Here is an 8,111-nt window from a genome sequence, read left to right as displayed (position 1 = left end):
CATTCCACAGACTGCGACAATGAAGTGCAATATATAACACGACGGAGTAAAAACTTTTTTTTTACATGTTAACCAAAAAAAAAAAAAAAAGGGAGCGGGCGGGTTTCGTGATCTCCAAGGCTGCAGGGAGAGGGAAGAGGCCGAAGCACGTGGGCTGTCCCTTAAAAGGACGGCCGATCAGTCCCACCTCCAAAATGTCACTCTGCGTCCGGCCTCACCTGAGGGGTGCTGGGAATGGGAGTTTCCTCCCACCCTGCCTGTCGTCTTCCGCTGCAGCAACGGCCCCTCAAGGTTAGTCTTCGGGGCTATTTAAGGAGGTATTGTTTAAACACCTGTTATCTCACATGTCTCATTTCTATTTATGTTATCTCCTTGATCGTTTATGCACTGGGAACTTCACTGCCCCAGCTCCTGTACAGGAGCACAAATCAGGGGTGGACAACATGCACCAGGCCAAATGCTCCTCCATGTGGGTGCAGGAAAAGGTGAGACAATCTGCCATGACTAAAACTCCAGCCTGCAGCCTGGTATGAAACCTCCAGTGCATAAATGGTCCTTGAGATACATCAGTTCAGTGTTGTTGACATTCCTGGATTTGCAGTGTCTTTAATCAGAGGACGGAATCTGATTTACGTGATGTCCTGGGCAGTCATCTCAGGACAAAATATTGTTCTTATAATGAAAAAGTAGGAATTGCTGCTTCCTAAAGGTGCAGAAATCCAAAGTGCTGCAAGGTAAGTACAAACACTGACTTAAAGAAGGACAGCTCCCTATCAGTTCTAGACAGTAACAGCATATATTCTTGATTAATTTCCTGTGATCAAGAATCAAAATATTGACCTTGATTCTTTAGCGAACTCTGGAGAGGACCATATTTTTCAAACCATCCAAAGAAGAATCCAGGATATTGATCTCCAGATAATTTACACTGATGCGGGCGGGGGGGGGGTTCTCCACGAGCTCTTGGTCTTGCCTATACCTCAAACTCTATGGCTCATAATTTTGCCAACCTTATAATATCTTTGAATCATAGAGTGTTTATGTTAGCCCGACTAAATGTATTTTCCTCCGCAGTAGCTGAAGGCAGGTATAAGAAAATTCCCTACAATGAGAGAATTTGCAGGTATTGTCATACAGAACCAGACTCAATTTGCCATATTATTTTGCGATGTGAGATGTATAACCACCAATGTTCTGATCTGATCTCCCCACTTTTACCATTTCCTAATGTCACAGATGATAGATCTCTTGAATTGCTGCTTACTGAATTGCTCGGTAACCACTGAACGGCTAGCCAAGTTCTTATCTATAGCTATGACCCATAGGGTAAAGCAGTAAACATCACTGGCTTTATCTTTTTGTACTTGCTGCTCCTTGTCTGCTGTAATTTCTATAGATCTGTATCACATAACTAATTTGTATGCTGTTTTATATTTTGGATGCCATTAAAGGTTTTGTATGTATTGTTGATTACTTTCCTGTGTTGACTTTACGGTATTCAGGCTGGTCATCTCTAATATATTCATTTCTTCTAAAATCAAAATTTGCAGCATGATATTCAATAGCTGGTAGGGATGGGCATGAACCAGCTAACAAACAAAAGTTCACCTTGAATTATGGCTAGTTTGTGGTTCACAAAACAGTGTTTGCAAACTGAAGAACCACAATGGATGTTCACAAATTTTGATGTAGTTTGTGGTGGCTCATAAAGTGCAGAAAGCAATTGTTTGGTTTAAATGGATAGGAAATACCAACTAAAGAGTAAACAACCAATCTGTGTATATAGACAGTGTAGTGGAAAAGCCAGTTTGGTGTAGTGGTTAGGAGTGCAGACTTCTAATCTGGCGAGCCGGGTTTGATTCTGCACTTCCCTACATGCAGCCAGCTGGGTGACCTTAGGCTCGCCATGGTGCTGATAAAGCTGTTCTGACCGAGCAGTGATATCAGGGCTCTCTCAGCCTCACCCACCTCACAGGGTGTCTGTTGTGGTGAGAGGAAAGGGAAGGCAACTGTATGCCGCTTTGAGACTCCTTCGGGTAGAGAAAAGCAGTATATAAGAACCTACTCTTCTTCTTTTAATACAACTGATGCTTTTGCTGAAAGCTCAAGACGAGTTCAGTTCTCACTTCTTTATTTCCAATTCTCCAGATTTGGACAAGTGCTCCAGATTGCAGTCCTTATTTAAAATTACAACATTCTTCTTCAGATTCTAATAATGATACAGCAGCCAATGACAAACACATATCTTCATATAAACATTGCAACCACCAATAACACTTACCTAATGGTAATATTCATATATATAACAATCAAATTTCCTAAAGGATTTATAAGCTAAAACAAAAACATCTGACTGCTACAATCCTGAGAACTGCTTAAACATAATACAATCGCTACTGCATATCAAAAGTTATCAAAGTACACTTACAACTGACCAACGGAGCCTCAAATATTTCTTAATGGTGCTCCAAGCTGGTAACAAACCTAACCTTGATCTCTGCCTATATCCGTTTGTTGTAACATTGTTAGAGAATCTACGCCTGTTGAAAAGACTCTTAAAGGGGACACCAAAATTTTATGAAACTTTTTTCCTTTGGCCTAAAACTAAGTACAATACTCTACATCTTCCATTGGCTAATAATATAGCATCTTAAACCAGTCTATAAGGTGATGACAGAAAATGTAGGAACCTTACATTATCTCATATACTTTTATCTATAGAGGTCCTTCAAGATATTGTATATAGACTTACTACTCTTAATTCAAACATTATCAATAAAAATACCATTCTCATGAAACATTGTAAGGACGTATGTAGACCAATGTAGACCAATGGTTTATTATATCTGGCATTGATCCCAAAATGGTGTCCAGGAATATAGGCAAATATAAACTTGGCTTCCTTTTCTTAACAATAATATTTCCTAACAATTTCTTAACAATAATCTATTCACATTAGTATGGTTACCTTTATGTTGTTTGACCATCTCAATAAAAAAAAAATCAAATTGCCTCTGCCGAATGTCTTTTTTCCATAAGTATTTCTATTACAAAGCTCAAGAAATTTGCCTCAGGAAATTCTGCAATGCCATGTGTGACGTGAGAGCTGAATGTTAGCATCTATCACACCAATGCAATATGGATCTAAGGCTGCAACTTTTGTATTGACATTCCTGAAAACATCGCATTCCTCCACAGCCTCTTGGATCTGTGTTGTCTCGAAGGGGTTTGCTTGTATAAAAGAAAAAAATATATAGTATTCTCCTTGGCCATGTCCAGTCATCCTGCTGCTGCTCACTCAAGTACCATAGTACCCACCACTATAGTCTGATATTGCATTCATAGTAAAGGGATGCAAGTATTGCCCAAGTATAAAAGAGAGAGATGCATTCTTAATGGGCAGGAGATCGGAAAAGAGTCACTTGGCACTCAACAGGGTCAGGTTCCATTATTTATCTGAAGAATAATATTTATGTTCTGTGAACAGAGCTCAAAGAAGAAACCTGCCTTGGGTAGGAAGCTGCACAGAGTAGTACACAAAACCTTATTCTTTGTGCTCAGTGAGCCTTCTGCATTTTTCATATAGATTTTGTATTCCTTTTTTTCATTTGAGAGCAAGAGAGATAGCTCTATAAGGCTGACTCTTAGGAAGCATAGATAGCATACAGCTTTTCTAACTGCCAGGCAGCTCTGCCTTCACAAAAGTCTAGCTAGTCTGATTATCTGAAAATCGAATAATGTTACCAATATACCAGCTGCTGTTGCCTGAGCCTCAGGATCTCTGTAGCATCTGCTCTGCTAGGTACAATTGTTTTTGCTCTTTTCAGTTTTATATTCTGCATCATTGCCTTCTGTTCAGCTTGCTAGCATTGTACATCTTTTCCCTTCCTATCAGTGTCTCTTTTTACAGAGCTACATTTTGGATTTGTGACCTTACAACACTGGAGGCCAAAAGGGATGAATTGACCTAAGAAATAAAAGGCTCTGTCAGCCAAGGAGGAGATCATGTAAAGCTGCCTCCCGCACCCCCAGAGGCTTATGCAGAACTCTGTCACCCTTCCTGAGATCTTGGAGGTCCAATAGTCTTTGGCCAGGGCCACAAGATCTAGAGTTAAGCAGTATGTAAGAATAGTAGAGCTAATGGATAGGGTGTTAAAGTGTAGGCAGAAGGCAAGAGTTATGTGATCCTAACTAACACAAAAGCTCATTCCTTGAATAAAACTTTGTTGGTCTTAAAGGTGCCACTGGATTCAAACTATGTTCTGCTGCAGACCAACATGGCTACCCACCTGAATCTCTAAGTGGATTAGAGTGTTAAAGTTCAAGTTAATACTTTACAATGAAACTTGCTTGGACCACTCATTCTTTCTCTGACCATAACCTACCTCATGGGGTTACTGAGGAAGAGAGGTATCCTCTGAGATCCTCGGAGGAAGTACAGGATATAAATGTACTCAACAGGTGTTTCTCATCCCCCCCCCACACAACTTTCCAGGTGCCCACTTGATAACTTTGTGTGGGCTGATGCTCTTTCATAACCATCACTGAGAAAAATGTCATTCTTTACGTTCATTATTTCTTCATTTTGATCATGATTCAGATTTTTTTAACATTCTTTTTGGTGTTCAAACACTAATTTAATAATCCACTGATCCATTGTACAATACATTTAGGTATGAAATTTTGGTGTAAAATTTAAATATACATTCCCACCCCACTGTGCTAAACAGAGAATAACTTGATTTTCAGGGCTGAGATTTACATTAATGCACCATGATCGTTCAGCTACAAAATTAAAACTGGAAACATGTCATATGCTTTGAAGCATTTTTTCCTAGAGTAACAATACTACCTTAAGATCACAGCCATGGGCACCCACATGGCCCCACAGTATGCTGACAGGTTCGTGACTCACTTGGAGCAATACCTCCTCAACTCCCACATCTCTTGTGCCTGCGATACACTGATGAAATCTCTATTGTCTGGACACATGGTAAAGAATCTCTCTGCAAAACCAAAAAGGGAACAAAAACCCAACCTGGACAAAGTCAGGAACTCAAAAGTTGAGCTGCAAACCAATGTTAAAACAATATTTAAAAAATATTAAAATATTAATTAAAGTACACCAATAATATATTAAAAACAAAGTAAAAACATTACATATCTAACTACAGACCAAATGCGTTTCAACCCACAGGGGTCTTCCTCAGTGGTCACTATATACTATACAATGTTCTCTTGTCTAAAAACAAATTCTAAAGTTTTGCTGGGTGGTCAAGAGAAATCCTGGAAAAATGAATGTTAAAAACATGTTAGAATGAACATATATTATTTTTTTATTTTTTTTTAAAGGAAGTCTAATTTATTTTATATGATTGCTGTTCATAAGAATGGTGGTGACTTTCTGTTCAGTTTAGCCCCAACCCATGTTTCTAAAGTGTTTCTTTTTGGAGCCCACCTTCTAAGATACATATGGTCTAAGACCACCACTTGGTAAAGAAAATGGAGATAAAAATCTGTAATTCAAAAATTAAAAGGTAAAAATGCCCATATTTCAAACAGAATATCTCCATATATACCTCAGCTATAGTCTTATTATTAGTCAGATTCTAACCTGAGGAATCTACAACAAGTCTTTTTGGAACTAAAATATCCACATCATGATGTCAAGAAACAGATTAACAAAACTATAGTTATACCCAGAGACAATAACAGAATACAGAACAGAACAACAGGAAAATAGACGATAACAGAACACCACTAGAGGTCACAACTCAAAACAGTTAACACATCAACAGTGATTTACAGCCTCTACTGGATAATGACTGTTCTCTTTCACAAATACTGAAGGGCAAACCTTTTCTTGCCCACAGACAGATCCCCAATCTCAAACAGCTCCTGACTCATAATAATATATCTAATTTGAAGATGGACGCTGACCCCAGAACTTGCAATACCAAGGTGCCAACTTTGCTGCCGAATACACACAGACACGTGCACCTTGACTTAACAATTACACCATCTCTGCCTCATGCTTTAGGATGCTTTGGGCTGATCCTGCATTGAGCAGGGGGTTGGACTAGATGGCCTGTATGGCCTCTTCCAACTCTATGATTCTATGATTCTATTATTCACTTGCTCATCTTCTACCACTGAATATGCCATTAAATGCCAATGATGCCCTTCAGTTCTTTTCATTGCTGAGCTACATGTTATTACAACACTCAGAACAAAAGAATCCCAGGACAATGGAATCACAGGACTTAACAGAAATACCAGTTTCTTATCTCATTACACATGCTAACCTCATTCAGTTATTGCATCTGTTTCTTAACGTATTATGTGGTATGCCAATTTGCTGCTATTCACTATCTTGCCAATCGCCTTTATCCTGTTTTAGCTATACCTATTGCTGTTAGTTTTGCATTAGCCCTTCCTAACAATAATTTCCTACACCCTCCACCTAGATGTAATGGGTGTATCTTAAAAAGTGTGCATGCACTTGGAAGATTATTCCCAGAATAAAACTTTGTTAATCAAGAACTTGCTACTGGACTCAAGCTTTGTGCTCCTGATTCAGTCCAACACAGCTAGCCACCTGAATGCTACCTTAAGCAGAAGTAAATCCTTCCACAGGAGGAGAAGCCCAAGTAACCTCCAACCCAAATGATTATTTGGAAGTAAGATCCTCTGAGTTCACTGGGATTTATTTTCTAATAAAAATGAGTGTAAAAATGCAGACTATTTAAACTCTTTCTAATAGTTACATGTATAATTGCAAAAGGTTGCAAAATATTACTGATATGTAAGAATCTGAAGTTATTCATATCTTTTTCCCAGCCTGAATTTGAATTTTTCATTTAAAAGCATTGTAGGATACTTTAATTTCTGAAGGATATTTTACCTTTGTGTTGCATTTTTATTCCACTTTTTAAAAGGAGCACTGGGCAATATACTTGGAGTGATTCTTTTTTTGTTTCACAGCCATCTGATCATATAAGTTAGACTGGGGAAATGTGACAGATCTAAGGTCATGCAATGTGACTTTCTAGCTGAGCAGAAATTTGTAGTCAGGCTTACCCAACCCAAGCCTACAGTTAAATTGCTACTGGCTCCCACTGTGCTTAGAGTCACAAATTTATCTTAGGTCATTATTCATTGTTGGATTGCTCTGTCAAGAACACCTGAAAGGATTGTTCCTTCTAAATAGCTGTTTGGATATTAAACAGAAGATTCTGGGATGAGCAGGCTACTTCTGGAAAAGGAGGTAGGACTAACATTCACTTCATCCTGATACAAATCATGGTGACTTCAGTATGAATCTAAAAAAGATGTATGGACCAGTTTTAACTGCTTATGGCCTTTAAAGAAAGATATTTGCACTTTTAAGACTTTGGCTTGCAGGAGGACTTGGAACATCAGTGACATGCACCTGACTTCTTCATAATTTCATAGGTAGCCCTTCTGTGTCCAGTAATGGGCTGCACTTCTAAGATAAGGTGACCAGATTGTCCCACTATTGGAGGGACATCTGGGGGCACCTGGCAAATTGCACTTATGTTGAAATTAAAAATATATATATTACAATACTATTTTTGTGTTCTATTCGTTCTATGAAACTTTTTGTTGCTCCATATAGACCAAATTTTAATCAAGAACCCCCCCCCCCCGGTTAATGGTGTCCCGCTTTACCAATGTTAAAATCTAGTCACCTTATTCTAAGAACCAAGTTATAACTAGAAATATGTCATGACTAAGTGTCATATGTGGAGAGCGTGCCAAGATATCGCCAAGTCTGATATTGTGCATCACCTCACCATAGCGTCCATCTTGTGAAAACAGCATGCTCGGTATATATATTTTTTGCCACTAGGTGGCAACAAATATGAATCAATGCAAACAAAATAGAAGGGAGCCTTCATGAGGGAATGGAGCTTGAGCAATCATTTTGGAAGCGAGAATTGCATGTTACAAGCATAAAACAAGCATAAAACAAGCTCAAGTCCTGGTGTTAAAATATTCCTCTGTAAGCTGCTCTTCCCTAGACCAAGCCTGCTCTTGGTGCTCTTCTTAGTTGGAAGGTGAATGAATGAGTCTGGAGGCCAAAGTAT

This window comes from Paroedura picta, chromosome 10 (assembly GCF_049243985.1).
Source record: "Paroedura picta isolate Pp20150507F chromosome 10, Ppicta_v3.0, whole genome shotgun sequence".
Classification (NCBI taxonomy): domain Eukaryota; kingdom Metazoa; phylum Chordata; class Lepidosauria; order Squamata; family Gekkonidae; genus Paroedura; species Paroedura picta.
Note: the sequence above shows the minus strand (reverse complement) of the source record.